Raw genomic sequence first — 16,677 nt, 5'->3', positions numbered from 1 at the left:
CAGCTTAGCCAACAGGCGGAAACCACATTCTGTATGGGGGAGGCAGAGTGGGGGAGAGCCATGGAGCTACTGAAAGGACACGTTGTAACCTTTCTCTCTTCTTTCCCTGTTGAAAATCACCACTCAGGCTTGGCACTTCAGGGAGCGAGAGTAGGTGAGTGCATCATTAAGATTACATTTTCCCGGAAGTAGCATGGTTTGTACTTCCTGTCCACAGTATTTTTAATCAGGATACACACTGAATAGTACATGTGTCATCCTACTGCAGACACCTGTTTAATGCACGTCTGTATTTCTGTTCATACATATATACATCGAAGGATACCTGCTTAATATTAAAAGTGTTCTCTCTAGGTGGTATAATTATAGGGGAATTTTATTTCATTCTATTTGCTTTTTGGTAGTTTAAAATTTTTAGAGAGTTATATTTTATTTGTGCAATAATTTTAGGAATGTTAAAACAACCCTTTCTAAACTGAAAGCGGGACCTCTATGTGAGCATAAATGACACAGGCCTGGGTGTTTGATGTGTGCGCACTCAGTTTTCCTTCATGGTCTAGCACCCGTCCTGTCGTGCAGGTGAGGAAACTGACGCGAGGACTGTCATGGTGACTCACTGACCTCTGGCGGGGGCAGGGCTTCAGTCGATCCTAAAAACTGCAGCTCTTTCCACTCTGCCCCACTGCATTACGGTTCCCAGTCTCTAGAGAAAATTAGGCAGATCCATGCGATACAGACCACCTGTCAGTCACCCGTCCCCACTGTTTCTCTACTGCCTTCCCACCATGATTGCTCCTGATCCTGGGAAGTAAATGCCCCGAAACTCTTTATGAGGCTATCTTTTCATTACTCTCTTCATTGCAAACCCACTCAGTTAATAAACTTATTTGGGGCTTTTGATGACAACCCCGTGCATATAACACTGAGGTTCTCACTTATGCCATAGTACTGCGTGTGTTAACTAGCTTACAATCTGAGTCCAAAGAACCTTTGGGCAAGTTGAAAAACCTTGACAGGAAGCCACTGACAGCCCCTCGGATTCTCCTTTCCTGGCAATGATTGACCACACGAGGAATGGAGAAGTAGGGGCTGAATCTATGATCTACCTTCTAATCAGTGGACTTATTTTGACTTGATTCACCCTGATGTGGAGCTTGGCCTGGAAGGTGCTTTCCAGCCAGGCCGGGCCAACCTCCCATGAAACAGCCTTGCCAGGCAGTCACCGTTAGTGGGGGCCCCGTTAGTGACGGAGATGGAGGCAAGTCGGGGAACTCGCAATAGGGTCGGGATTCCTCCCTTTTATCAACCTGCATCTTCTTCCCGGCAACCACGCTGAAAGTGGACAGAAGACGACTTCTCAAATCTTAGAAAACTGTGATTGGGTCTCCTGCTAATCCTGTCTCTTCTCCAGGTTAAACTTGTAATTTCTCTGAACCTGTCTAAGCAAATTATTGTTCAGTGCCTACTACAAGTTCCCCTGGCGTTATCCCTTCCCGCACATCCCTACGGGGAGCGTATAATGGTTTCCAGACCCCTCTCCATCCTTGCCACTGTCTTTCAGTCGTAGGATAATTTGACAAAAGTCTCTTCATGCACGACGCCTGGAATCTAATGTTAACCAAGAACATGGTGTTTCCTGTCTTGAAAGTTTTAAGTAGTAGTTTTTATGTCCAATCTTTTATTAATTTTGGTGAGAACATCACTCTATCTTTTTTATTTCACTTTTACTGCCAAGAGGTACCAGGCATCCAGTAGCCAGCCACTTTAGGGTTTGTATAAATCAGACCTATCCAAACACAACACACACACTCATACTTGTGGTTTCTTATTTAAAAAAACAAAACAAATTTTACCGTTGAACTAACAATACTTTTATAATGAACACATAAAATGAATATTAAATATCTAATAGAGTTAAAAAAAACAAAAACAAAGTTAACCACGAAAGTTTTAATCTCATCTGTTTCCCCTTAAGTCTTATCTGAAGATACCAGTCCGGAGTATATCCTTTCATGACTGTATGTGTGGAAATCTCTTTCTGCCTCTGCTTCTCTGTGTCTCTCTCAATAACTATCAATTGTTCCATCCTGCACAATATAAACCTCCCAGTTCATTTTGGCTCTTGTTTTGAGTCTTTCAATGAGATTATATAGCTTGATTTCATGGGTCCTGTTTCTTTTTCGCTAAATGTTAAGACTATGTTTAAAATTAAAAACAATCTTCGAAGATTTGATTCAGTTCTGACAGTCTAGACACTCTATTCTTTAGACTAGTGCTTCTCAAACCATCTTCATCCAAATTGCATGGTAAAAATATTTAGCAAAATGCAGAGTCCTGAGTCCCCCCAAACCTGAATCAGAATCTCTAAGGGCACTCCAGAAAGCCCCATGAGAATGAATTCCTAGAGCTGGTGCCTGCATACACAGCAAGGCTGATGACACTGCTCTGCACACTTCACCTAAACAGGACCAAGCATGCAGTCCCTCCCTGGCCCATCTGATTCAGGCAGAACAGATCAGGCTCTGGAACCTTCTCCCAACCTGAATTCCTCCACTAGCCCATACTACAGTTTTAAACCATGATCGGTAATGTGGAGGCCAGCGTCTTGCAAGATCCATCTTTACAATGACCCGAGAGGGCTAAGCCTCTCATCGTTTGCTCTGGCAAGGCTGAAAAGTATTTTGCTTCTTGCGGTGTTTCAGCTGTCATCTCATCGAGTGGAAGTGCCAAGCCTAAGGGTAAAGAGACGATTAAGTTAGGGTGAGCGCCAAAAACTGGCAGGCAGGCAGAGCAGTAATGCCCCCAGGCTGCTTACCAGGGATGCTCACTGTGCGCTAAGAAATAATCATCCTGAGCCAGGAGAGCTGTGCTTTCTCCCCGACCCTCCCTGACATGAGCGTTTTACTGCAACGCTGTGACCCGATAGTGTTCCATCACAAGGAATGGGAGGGACCATTTCCCTTCAACCAGGCACTAGGAGCGGATGTGCTGAAGCCCTGGGCATTCAGTGTTTGTCTCCGGACTCGAGTTTCAGGGCGGACAAGCTTCAACAATTCTTGGTATCAATGGCAGGGGCCAATTAACAAGAGAAAAACACTCCATCCCTGGCCTGGCACAAAAATCAAGACAAGCATGCTCCAACCAGAAAGAGAAATTGTTTCCTGAGAAAAATTCATGCCTGGTAGGGCTCACCATGCCCAGTGGAGCCATGGTGGACATTTTCAATATGTTTCACTATGTAGTTTACGGTTGTTATTGTACAAAATGACAGTCGTCTCCTACCCATCAGCAAGGCTCCCAGATGGTCCAGCTGGAGTTCAGTGAGCGTGTTTTGCCTCCTGGGAGTGGCCAGCACTGTGGCCCTTCCATCCCGTGCATCAGCCAGACCGAGGGGGCCCCTGTTCCTTCAAGGACCAGAGGAAACTGGATCACGAAGGCATGTTAAGTGTGTCTGTTCATCTGCTTGAAACTCCATTCATTGTGGCAGACCCATAGCCTTGTGCTGTTTCTTGTCTGGTTTTGAGTGTTCATATTTTTGTTTCTTTCTTTTCTTTTTTAAACTATGCTGTTGTGATGATTTTGCCATGTGTCAACTTGATGAAGCTCAACTACATGTCCCAGGATGTGAGAGGCTGGGCTCTAGAACACCCTCTCTCATGAGAGGTGGGGGAGGGGCAGCAAGCTTCTGGTGGTCCCCACCTGCCTTCTCCCAGCTGTTCCATCAAGCACGCAGCTAGTGCTGTGAAGGAACTTTGTAGATGTCATTAATCAATTGACTCTAAGGAAAACTATCCTGGGTGGGCCTTACTTCATCAGTTGGCGAGCTTCCTCCCTTAGGACAGTGTCAGCCCAGGCCCTTGGGGTACCAGCTGCTCCTGAGCTTCCCTTCCTGATGGCCTGTCCTAACACACTTTGGATCTGCTTTACCAGCCCAAACAGTTGTATAAGCCAATCCTTGTAATACATCCATCCATCCCTTTGTCTATCTGTACATCTGTCTGACTACCATCTACCATCTATCTTTTCATCTATCTATCTATCTATCTATCTATCTCTCTATCTACCTATCTACCTACCTATCTATCTATTCTACTGGTTCTTCCTCTGGTTAGACCCTGGCTGATACAACTGTCAACTCTTTAAGGTCAAGAACTATGCTTTTTTTCCCCCCAATTCACCATAGCACATAACACAGCACTCTAAATAAATACCTGGCACATTAAAGATTTACTCTTAGATTTTTAAATTAAACATAGTTACCATGTGATTTTTGTTTCATCGGATACGTATCTGCTTGATAACTCTCTGAGATCCAGTCACTGTATCTGTATTTACTGAGCACCTGACCAAGGAATAGAAGTGTGTGCACACCAGACGAGAGATAAAGCCAGGTTCAGCTTTAGGACCGATTCCAGGCTAAAGCAGACCCCATGCCTCCCTGGGTCACTCTCAAGCTGGGTTCAGTGAAGGTGACAGGAACACAGAATTGAGGTTGCTTGATCTGGTCTATTGGCATTCATCCAATGTCCAATTTATCATTCACTCAATTTTCCAGTCGTTGTGGCATAAAATGCAAACCTACCCATGCAGAAATACCCATTGAATTCAATACATCTTAAAATATTTGATCCCCTCGGCCATCACCTGTCATTAGTACGATAGATAAGTCAGGGTATTTGCAAGTGAGGGAGTTATATCACATATTTAAAAATACCGAGAGAAGATCTTATCCGTCAGGAATGCATTGTGAGTTATAACTTCTATGGAAAGAGGCCAATGTGTTCAATGGAGATTGAAGAAAGAAGCCTAAATTTGAGGGGAGGGCACAAAACAGCCAGGAAGTCATCCGATCTCATTTCGGGAGTTCGGGCACCGTGTCTGACATTGCATTCTGCAGGACCAAGTGGCCTCTGAACCTCTGAGAAAATACCCAGGCTGCTGCACGTGCCTGCTGGACCTCTTGGGCACTGGAGGGGAGAGTCTCGGTCTCATCTCCCTGCATACATAAAGGGAGGGCTCATTTCAGCGGTGGCTGGCCACGCTCAGGGTCATTGTTCCTAGACCAGTGAGATGAGGTTGGCAGAGGTTTTAGCCCCTTATGAACAAAGGTGCCGCACACAGATAGAGGCGTGGGTCAGCAACCACAGGGCACCGATCCCTGCTTTTCAGATCCCGTTGGACTAACTCATTCAATGTCATGATGTAACTGCTGGCTCCCAGTCAGAAGGCACAGATCCCGGTTAATACAGCTCAATAAGCTAATTTCCTGTTATGATATGATCTTCAAAATGAGTTTTTAATGATTACTTTTACAAAGCATCTACAGATGTCCAGCCAATCACACTGGCCCATTAGCTGAGCAATCCCAGACTGGGATGATGATGGTGACAATGGTGATGATAATTACTATTTAGCTGGAGGAGATAATGCCTTCCTCACCAGCTAGAGACCATGTCAACAGGAAATTCTTCTGAATGTATTTAAGCACAAAGTTTTCTTTTCTTCCCTTCCTCCTCTCCTGGCTTAAACTAGAATCATTAAACATCCAGAGAATACTGCCTGCTCTATGCCACATTAGTCACTGCGTCCTCAGATCATTTCTCTCCAGACTGAAGGGCGTGCGGTCCTGTGGGTTCAGGCACCTCCCGGGGCCATTATCCTGGAGGCAAACCCGACCTGTTCAGTTGGAGGTGAGTGCTCCAACATGGGGAGGCTGGCCTCGGCTCTGCGGCGTCTCTATGGATACGTAGAGAGGGGGAGATGGTCAAGGATGATACCCCATCTCTCATGGGACAAGACATTCGTTCATTTGCTCATCCTTCCATTCCTTTGATGGCTCTGAAAGGATAGAGAGCTGAAAAAGCAAGCGTGCCCCAGAGGGGTGGGGGGCTCCAGGCACATGCACAGCCATCCCTGGGGAAGACAGCACAGCGAGGAAAGCCCACTGTAGAGCGAGGCCTGAGGCTTTGCCTCCCGAGGCCACTGCTGCAACCATTTCTGAAAACCAGCAGATGTCTGCTGAGATTTTAGATGTCAGGATGCTGCTGCCACAATTCAGGGGTTGGGGAGGGAGGGAAATTGCAATAACTGCTCTTGGAGTTTAGTCCACAGGGTGCAGACGGGCAGCCTGTGGGCTAGATGTGACCCATGGACGTGTTTACGTTTCCTTTCCCCTACAAAGTTGGACCACATTGTGTGTTTTTTTAATAGTCAATTGTGCATCCTCATTTCAAAACGGATGTCACATAACATTTGCAAATTCCAGCTTCTCTTGAAGAATCAGGGAGCCTGGGCCCCGAGAACCACCGTTCCCACCGGCAGCAGCCCACGGGCGGGCACCAAGCTGCAGCCGCCTTTTCTACGGGCTGCATTTCTCCAGGGCGCAAATCCCACTGCTCTGACTTGTCTCCCCGACATGGAGACAAGGGCCACCAGACGTGTAATCGTCCACGTTTAACATGCAAACAGAGAGGCTAAAGAACACGACTGAAGGCGCTTTTATGAAACAAATTGGACGCTTCTACACATAACAAATAATAGAAATAATAATAAACGATGTCAGTTTACACATTTGTGCTCCCTCCCCGGCCTTATTGGTATTGGAGTCTGTGAACCATATTTTTAATTAGTTCTGGGGACTTCTTGAGCTGTCTGGGGAAGGGCAAGTTTCTGGGCTCACCAAAAAAAAGGAGGGGGGCATCTGGAATGGAGGAGGAGGTAAGATGACCAACTGTCCTGGTTTTCCCAGATCTGAGGGGTTTCCTGAGGTGTGGAACTTTCAGTGCTAAAGCCAGGAAAGCTCCAAGTAAACTTGGATGTCACTCACCCTAGAAGGAGGCAAAGGTGGTCTGGGATCACCAACTGAGCCCCACCATCCTCACGGCTTCGCCAGTGACAACCCCGGGCCACCGTCCTTTTCACTCTCCTGCCTAGAAATGCCTGGTTCCGGGGACCCAGTGATGGCTTTCATCCCCGAGGACTGCACACAAAGGACATGGGTGAGTCCCCCTCCCGCTCTGCTCCTGGACCAGGCCTGGCTGTGGGTTTAGGCTTAGGATGCCTTTGAGAAACTCCCAAATAGCTAGTCGATTTAGTTTGCCTCTAGCGCAGGACCTCACTCCAGTCTCTCTGCGCTGGAGAAAGAAGGGCTGGGATCCCTTTGATGGGCCCCCTGGGACCCGGAGGGGACAGCGATGACACAAAAGAAAGTTGCTTGGCCTGGCATTCCTCTGGTTTCCAGTTTAGATCGTGCAGCTTGGGTACCCCCTGAAGTCGTCTTCAAGAGAAAGTTACTAGTTGCCCTGCAGGAGGAGCGAGGGCAGCACCACCTCTGCTCGGGTCCCCTTTCTCCGTTGTAGGCTGATTCCCCGACCTCCCCCATTTTAGCTCAGCTCGGCACTTACCTCCCTCGAGATTCTTTTCTCATCTGGCTCCACCTGGCTCTGTCACCGCCGTCCGTCCTGTGTCCCCCGGGTCCCCACGTCCCCATGACCCAGCTCTGTACGTGATTCAGATTTCACTCGTTTGGAATTCCTGATCATTCCATCTGGGCTGAGCGGAGTTTTATGCTGGCTTATATTTTATGAAGGAAGCTTTTCACAAAACAGATGAATACTGACAACAAAATTACATGGACGTTTAGTTTAATAAAGACGACGATCTGCTGAAAGGCTATCTGTGCTCTGGGCCAACAGATGGAGAGTCTGGCCCACAATCCGTGCTGGTCTCCTCTCTTTCCTCCTTTGTTTTGGGTTGTTGTTGTTTTTGTTTTTTGTTGGGGGTGGGTAATTAGGTTTATTTATTTATTGTAATGGAGGAGGTGCTGGGGATTGAACCCAGGACCTCGTGCATGCGAAGCACGCGCTCTACCACCGAGCTACACCCTCCCGACTTTTTCCTCTTCTTGAAACCTTCCCTCACCATCACCAGGCCTGACCCGACAGACCTCTCCCTCCTGTGATCCTCTTAGCAATTTTGCACCTGTTGCTTCTTCAGCCACGTTTGTCACGTCTCTGGTCAGTTCTCTGTAGAGAGTCACGTGGGTCAGACAGCTCTGGCCTGCCACTTCCGAGGTCTTGACCTCAGCTCCCTCCGGGGCCTGGGGCCGCTGTTCACCAGTCACCGTGCGGCCACCATCTCTGCATGGGCTCTGACCAACTCCATATCCACCATGATTTATATTATAATGTCATAGTGCACAGTATTATTAATCACACATAGCACATTAAATCAAATCATTCCCAGTCAATGTGCATATCGTATCCAACAGACTTAATCCCCCACTTACATGAAATCATCGACCTGCTTGGCCTGTGTCCCCCTCTCCCTCCGGGCCCATAACCTGTGGGGGTTTCTATAAACGAACTTTACCAGGCATCAGGCTCTGATTTCAGTATCATCTCACCTAAAATCGCCCACCCTTTCCCCTTAGATAGGACTTCTCGATGGAGTAACAGCTGATCCATCCGTGCTCACACCTAACTGCGGGTTCATGCATCTGGTTATTTTTTTTGACTCTACTTTGGGCATCTGAGGCCTTAATACAGTCAAATACATTGCAGCTCGACTTTAATTGAATATCATCTACTGACATCATCAACCATAAGGTGTTATTCAGTCTGTGGTTACAGGACACAAGGAAAACCTACACATGTACACGCACACGCACACACATATGTACAAAGTACATCTGACAAGTTACTTTGATAGAGTAAATAACAGAGGTTTAAATCCTCTTATTTCTAGAATTATAGGGATTGAACCTACCCCTAAAATTAAAAATTTTTTGTGCTATCATAGTACACCACAGTAAAAAAAAAGTCAGCGAAATAAGCTACGGGCTCATATCCCAAAAATGTTGGTTTATCTTCTTCCTGGACTAAGAAATTCCCCCATCATCACTATTTTCCTAACCACCCTTATCTCTGGATCTATCATCGTAATAGTAAGCTCATGGTGACTACTCGTCTGAATTGGGTTTGAAGTAAATATACTAGCTTATATTCCCATCCCAATAAAAAAGTTTAATCCATGAGCCACAGGGGCATCCCCTAAATATTTCCTAGTGCAAGCTGCCGCATCCATGTCACTTATAACAGCAGTCATTTTATTAACTTGCTCTACTCAGGCCTGTGAACTAGCAAAAAAAGTGCTAGCCTTACAGCATCAGCCATTATAACAAGAGCCCTAATCCTAAAATTAGGACTAGCCGCCTTCCGCTTTTGAGAACCCGACGTCACACAAGGGATGCCATTAGCAGCAGGGCAAATCTTACCAACACAGCAAAACCTCGCACCCCTATCAGTACGATACCAAATGTCACCCATCATCCATCAAGCTAAATATATTGTTAACAACGTCCATTCTATCTATCCGAACCGGGGGAGGAGGCGGATTAAACCAAACCCAGTTATGAAAAATCAGAGCCTACTTGTCAGTTGCCCACATGGAGTGAATACCAGCCTCATGCTGTGTAATCCACTTGTAACAATCCTAAACTTACCCATTTAAATCGTGATAATGCTTACTATTTTCACATGATGTATCTACAGCCCGGCCACTGCCATGTCGCCACTGCCACACACGTAACAAACACCCATCACCACAACCCTCATCCTTACTACTATGTCAGCAATAGAAGGTCTCCCACCACCACTATAAGGATTTACACCCCAGTGCATGATTACCCAAGAAATAACAAAAAAAAAAAACCCAACATAGTATTGTTACAGCATTATTATATTAGTATACATTACACAAGACAACCGGGAGGTCTGTAGACTGGGGGCCCCGCCGCAGCAATCTACCAAAAATGGAGCCCCTCTGACCCCAGAGGAAACGCCCCTCCTCCCACACGCACCGCATCCCAGGTCACTTTGCATCGTGGTTGTAAGGTCAGCAGACACGACTCATGTCAGCACTCACCTCGGCCCGGGCACTGCCCTTCATCATGAATAGGGTCACGTGGGTGGGGCACACAGCCCCGGTGCCCCTTTTATCTCCCAGCCACGCTCCTGCACATTTACGTCCCTCTGAGGAGCGCCCAGGCCTCCACCTGCGTGCCCTCACTAGTTCTTGTGCCCAAGGAGGACAGGAAGGAGGCTGGCGCCTGAGACCACGGCCAGAAGTGATCTCCACTCTACTGTCGGGCAAAAAAGAATTTTCATCTTTCTTAGACTCTCTTAGTGTATGGACTGTAGGTTAGTGACACTCAAAAACACTGGCGGAAAAAGAACTTAGAGGAAAAACCTGAAGACCCATCGACTAGGAAGACGACCTTGGAATTAAAAACACACAGTCTAATAAGAGCTGGGCCACCCGGCTGGACTGCACGAAGACGGAACTGCCACTTCAGCTGGTGCAGTCCTACTTCGAGCTGAAGCCACGTCTGGAAAAGCCTCGGTGCTCTTTAGCCTAATGGTGCTGGATTTTTATCTCACGAACGGCAAGGTCTCACGCACAGGCATGAAGGACACGTTTTTCTCCTGTAGCTCAGCTAGACTGTGCCCTCTCCTAGAGAGAATGAACGCCGGCCTGGCTCCCTGTGCTTCTCCTTAGACTCGTGGGGAAACCGGCCTCCAGTCTTGCTGGTCAGGAAGCGGATGTGGAATTGGTACCTTCCCTCCAGCTCCTGGGAGTCCCTCCAGCCCTCTTCCCCGTCCCACCCCTGCTCCCACTGCAGAACGTGAATTCTGTGCATCAAACCCGAGGCTCCAGGCTCGGGGAGGGAGCTTCAGAATCGCCTCCTCCTTTGGGGAAGGGCAGAATTTCCTGGCGGAGGCGCTGAAGGCACCAGGCTGAGAGACCAGAGGGAAGGGCTGTAGAAAAGGTAGAGGTGCCTCCTCTCCAGTCTTGCAGTGCGTGGGTCCCGGCTCTCATGCGGTGCAAGGGAACAGCTCTGTTGGACAAGTTATGACATCTGCTCGGAGATCTGACCACCTCTTTGACAGGGAGCTCTGAATTACTACCACTGTGGTTGGCTGGGTAGGGAGATGGGGTATACTGGGAAGGCAGGTCTGTGCCAGGGAAACTGGTAAAGCCGGAGGCACCCAGGAAAAGACAGGCAAAGTCATATTCCTCTCCCAGATAACATTACGGGGAGGAAGGGGCTACCTCATTCCAGGGCCACTGGAACCCACATAATGGCATCCTGAAAATTTAGAAAAAGATGCCCGAAACGAGGAGATCAGGGGCGTCTGGGCTGACGATGCAGCTCTGGGAGTGGAGGGGCTGGCTGGAGTTTAACCACTCCTTCCCCTTTCCGGAGCAGCTCGCACCTTGTGTAACGACCCATCCACCCCTGCCACCTTCTGATTTTTCCCCATAAGTAACCAAGTAACTGCTGACGTCAGGAAATGAGGGATCCTCTCGTGGCCAGATTATAAGAATCTTCATTACCCTTTTGCGAGCCTCCTGCAGGCCACACACTAGGAGAGAGCTAGCACTTGCCTTTCTTTGCCTCCTTCAACCCTAATTAGCATGTTGTTCACATCGTTTGCTCCTCTGCAAATGAGGATTCCGAGGCCTCTTAAGTTGTTACTGGAGATTAGGTTCTTGTCTCTTGGAGGAAAGAATTCAAGAGTGAGCCATAGTAAAGTGAAAACAAGTTTATTTAGAGAGATACACACATTCCATAGACAGAACGTGGTCCTTCTCAGAAGGGAGGGTGGCCCCACGATGTACAGGTGGTTAGTGTTTATGGACTGGGTAATTTCATATGCTGACACGTGGGACGATTTTTCCAGTTGTTTTGGGGAAGGGGCAGGGATTTCCAGGACTTGGGCCCCCACCCACTTTTGGGCCTTTTGTGGTCAGCCTGGGAACTGTCATGGTGTCTGTGGGTGTGACATTTAGTAGCTAATGTATTACAATGAGCCTGTAATGAGGCTCAAGTTCCACTGGAAGCCAAGCCTTCTGCCATCCTGGGCCTAGTTGGTTCTAACCAGTTTTTGTCATATCCTCAAAGGCTGTGTCACTTTTTTAATGGTTGTGCCCTGCCCCTCTTCCTTCCTGTCTCAAAATAATTTGTCCCAGAACAAGCAACTAGTAACCAGACCCTGATTACCAGCTTCTTTCTCTGAGCACTGGGCCACCTCACCGTCTCTACTTGTATTTGGAGGGCTGGCTCCTCTGACCAAACTGATACAGCAGAGTTTGTCTGTTTTCTGTTATTTCTATTTTACTTCACTAGTTCTCATCAAACTGACTGCAGCTTCAGGTGAGGTCAGAGTGCCAGGAGGTGGTAGGTCCAAAAGATCTGCCTCCCAGGCCAGGGCTCATTCCACAGGCATTGCCCCCTCCCTTCCAGCACTCAGTTGGTCTCACTCCTGCCCAAGTCTGGTGACCTTAGCAAACGCCACTCATCCGATGTGGCCAGATGGGACAGAGCACCTGTCTTCTCCAAGATGCCTCATGTCAGCTCTCCATCCTGGCTCCAGTGATGGCTCCAACAGACCGCGTCTCCTTTTCTGCGTCTCTGCAGTCTGAGTGGGAAGTTGCTGCGACCCATCCCAAGCACAGCTGTTTCTCTGTATCCTCGCCAAAGGAGAAATAGCCACTGAGCCATTTCTTCTTACAGTATTAAGAATCCCCTGCAAGTTTCATTCGAGGAATCTCCCTCTGCAGGAGACTTGGGTGGCTTCTTCGAGTTCTTGTTATTTGTCTGTCTAGTGAATGAACCATCTCAGAAGCAGGAAACACATATGCCTCTGTGTCCATTAAGATGTATATGTGTGTGTAGCTTTTTATTCATAAATATCATCAAACTGTTGACTGTTTTTGTCTATGCCACTCTTAGTGCGTCGGTCAGCTGTCTAATCAGGTACGTCTCCCTAATTCCTTCCCACCGAGAAAACAAACTGATGAGTCTTATTGTCTTTCGCTCCTGTCCAGCCCTTCACATGGAAATTAGAAACATGGGGGCCCCTAGCAGGCGGTTCTCCCTTCCCATCTTGAGGCTGTGCGGTCCCCTGAGTCCTGGGCTATGTAGAACTGTCCTGGCGGCCACCCCGGGCTAGAGCAGAGTGGTACCACCGCAGCCACAGGACAGTGGGATGGGCACACACACCCTGAAACCTCTTGGAAAGCTCAGCTGTGTCTACATATGTGCGCTTTCAAATTCAGATTATGAAGAAAGGAAACCAAAATCATGGTGTTTAAGAAAAAATCCAGTTGGGATGATTTATATGTAACATTATGTCATTTAAAGAGATGCAATGTTTGTATATACGCTAATTTTAAAGGTCAGGACATTCTGCACGAAAAGCAGGGTGGTAGGAAAAAATGTTCGCTCCCCAGGTTAGAAGGAGTTTCACCCGGTTTGCTGAGACACTGAGATGTGGGGGAGCCCCTTCGGGGTGGGGGCTGGGAGCTGGCCACGTGATCCCCGGTGAGCAGCCGGAGGGCAGTGCCCACCGTAGCCACCGGCAGCGGAAAGCCTTGGAAGGGCCACTGGATTTAGCAAAAAAAAAAAATGCAGGATGCCGAGTTACATTTGAATTTACAATAAACAAGAAATACTCTCTTAGTATGTAATATTTGGGCTGTACCTACACGAAAAAAAAATTTTTACTGTTTATCTGAAAATCAGCTGTAATTTGATGTCATATTTTATCTGGCAACCCTACCAGGAAACCTCCTCCCCTCCCCTCCCGCCTATAATTAAGAGATTGAGAGACACAAGATAAGAAAGAGGTGAATAAGGAAGGAATGCAGGGAAATTGATGTCTACTTTCCAGACAGCCGAAGGTACAGACTTAAGGAGGGTTTGATGTTAAAGTTACCTTAAAGAAAATAAGTAAGTAAATAAGACTTGAAACTGAGTCAAGCCTGAGTCCAGTGGACTTTCCAGCATAAAATGTAATTCTGATTCAGTTGAAAGCTGCATTCTCAAGATAATACCAGAATGACATTAAATGGTGATCAGAAGCCCGTACATTCCGGGCAGGGCATTCCCAGGTCCCTAGCTCCTCCCTCCTGCCCCCCTCCCCCTTCCCCTTTGTCTTCTCTTCCTTCTCTTTTCCCACTTTCTTTCATTGGATAGATATTTATTGGTGATCAACTCTGTGCAAAACGAGCCTTCAAAATGTTCGTATTTTCACTCTTATCCAAGTGCATCTTTCTTTGAGTTCTTAAAAAAATGAGTAGTAGCATAAATAAGCTTCTCTGCATCCTATGGGACCGGGGGAAGAAAGAACTAGAAACAGAGGCCAGTTTTGTTGACTTCATGCCAGCCTTGTGCAAGCTCTAAGCTTCCTGCTCCCGCACTGGTCCACTGGCATTGCCAACCCAGAAAAGAACAGATGCAATTTTTTTTAAAAAAGAGTAACTCCAAAATGGGCAAAGCTGGAAGCACTTCAACAAAAATGAGAAGTGACAACTTGGGTCATAGAAGAGCCAAAAGCCTAAAGACAGGGAAATATAGGTTGTCTCCGTAATTAATTCTTATGCTGATCCACCTTCAGAAATAGTTTCTAGTCGCCTCCCTGTAGCTGCTAGCATGAGATAATCAGGATGAGCTGTGTAGAAGGAAGATCACAAAATCTGCTTTGTGTCTCTGCTTTTCAAAACCTTTGTCCAGATACTGGGCAGGTCACTTCCGATACAGGACCTCCCTCTGAGTCATCCACGTTGCCAAGATATTGGCCTGTCACTGACGAGCCAAATTGAAACTTAGAGGCAGGGTCTTGGAGCTTAGAAGAAAAGAGGCAGCTTTATTGCTTTGCAGGGCAAAGGGGGCTCACAGCAGGGCAGTGCCTTCAAAACTGCGACCCCACCTTGGGGATGGGGTGGGGTGGTTGTACAACCATAGCTCAAACAGTGAACATTCAACAGAATCATATTCTCGTCTTAAGATCTAGAGTGGCATCATGGTGCCTCCAGGTGACCATTTCTCTAGAAGCTGGTGGTTGTCAGTTTTTTTGATCTCTTTATCTCATAAGTGCCCAAGGGCGTGGTCTTCTTGGTAGGTACGTATTTTGTAAGGTTACCGTTCTGTGACCTCCTCCCTGGAGAACAACCCAGAAACCAAGTATGTTCATTACTTTCGATTACTGGAATAAAGCAGAAACAGTCAAATCAATAGCTTTATTTTAACAACGGGCCTGGCGCTGTGAGTAGCAACCGGTCAGTCAGGTCAGTTGACCGTTTTAAGGGCGAGCATTAGAGTAAGTGATCTGTTAGCCTAAGTGTGGCCATTTTATTAATCCTTCTTCACCCAGAGACAACCCAACAGGGCAGATTCAATAAGTAGCTTGTAAATACTTCTCAGCTAGCATTTAACATGCATCTGTGTCAGCTGAGAGCTCTGGATTCCCAAACTACTTAAGTCTCACGTTTATAACCACCTCTCTGTATTTGTGGGTACTGGACGAGGGTTCCTATTTTCCATGAAGTCTGAGTTTGCGGGCTCTCCCCTTGGCACTCACACACGTGATTGTCAGCCACCCTCCCCAGGCTCTTCTTTCCTGCCCTCCTCTCGCTGTCCCGGAGCTGTCACCTCTAATTCACAGACTCTCTCTTTTGGCTGTTTCTGTGCTTGATCTGCCTCAGCTTTGCACTTGAGCCCATCACTCTGCGTGAGAGGATGTTCCCGAGAGAGCGTACACTGTCACCTTCCGTCCCTGTCTTCAAACGGAAATTAGTCCTGTTACGAAATCATTGCTTGACATACAATTTGCTCTTGCTGTGATCTGGTAGACACTTGTATGCTCAAAGAAAGCCTTGAATCTGGCGGCACCCAAGCTGAAGTCCTCCTGCTCTTTCTCAAAAAGAAGGACAAAAACAAAAGGTGTCAGGAAATATGGGGGGCAAATGGAAGATGTTCATTACCGTTGATGGCCACCTCAGCACTGCCGGAATTCCAGCGGCTGTAATTCAGCCAGTTGTAATTGGCCCATTTTCATAGCCAGAGTGACGGCCTCCGACATGTTTTGTGTGAAATGTCTCTTCAGATCAGCCGTCTGCCATGTTGGCTCGAAGATACATGGTGTGTCCAAAGGAGACATTAACAGTGATGCGGTTGAATGACAGTTATGTTGTTTGCAGGGTCCTGCGGTCAGTACTGGATGTGATAACTTTTCATTCTTTGCACGTCCCTTTGGTGGAAGTCCTTTGGAGTCCCTGGGGTAGTCATATTTACTAGCAGTCAGGGTACCTCTTAAAGCCACAGAATGTCCTCACGAGAAGAACCGTTAAGCATCATCTAATCTAAGTTGATTAGTTTTCAGATTAGGAACCCAAAGCCCAGTAAAACCAACTTGCCAAGATTGTATTCCTCCCTTCTTTGTATTTATTGAGAGTTCTTTTTTTTTTTGAGTTTTTTAAACTTCTTTTTTATATATACATATTTTTATTGAAGTATAGTCAGCTTACAATGTTGTCTCAATTTCTAGTGTACAGCACAATGCTTCAGTCATACATGAACATACATAGATTCATTTTCATATTCTTTTTCACCATAGGTTATGACAAGATAGTGAATATGGTTACCTGTGCTCTACAGTTGTCTATTTCATATGTATTAGTTAGTATCAACAAATCTCAAACTCCCAGTTTATCCCTTCCCATCCCCTTTTTCCCCCTAGTAACCATAAGTTTGTTTTCTATATCTGTGAGTCTGTTTCTGTTTTGTAAATAAGTTCGTTTGTCTTTGAGTTCCTACCATTCTGCACCACCGTC

The 16,677-nt window shown here is 46.9% G+C and overlaps 1 non-coding gene across 1 annotated transcript; it reads right to left on the bottom strand.

Annotated features, from left to right (window-relative positions):
• Positions 1–7,814: 7,814 nt before the first annotated feature.
• Positions 7,815–7,887, bottom strand: TRNAA-CGC (transfer RNA alanine (anticodon CGC)). The gene has a single exon. It is a non-coding gene; the product is annotated as a tRNA-Ala (tRNA).
• Positions 7,888–16,677: the final 8,790 nt, after the last annotated feature.

Source organism: Vicugna pacos, chromosome 11, assembly GCF_048564905.1.
Source record: "Vicugna pacos chromosome 11, VicPac4, whole genome shotgun sequence".
Taxonomy (NCBI): Eukaryota; Metazoa; Chordata; class Mammalia; order Artiodactyla; family Camelidae; genus Vicugna; species Vicugna pacos.
This window is presented reverse-complemented; position numbering and strand designations above follow the sequence as displayed.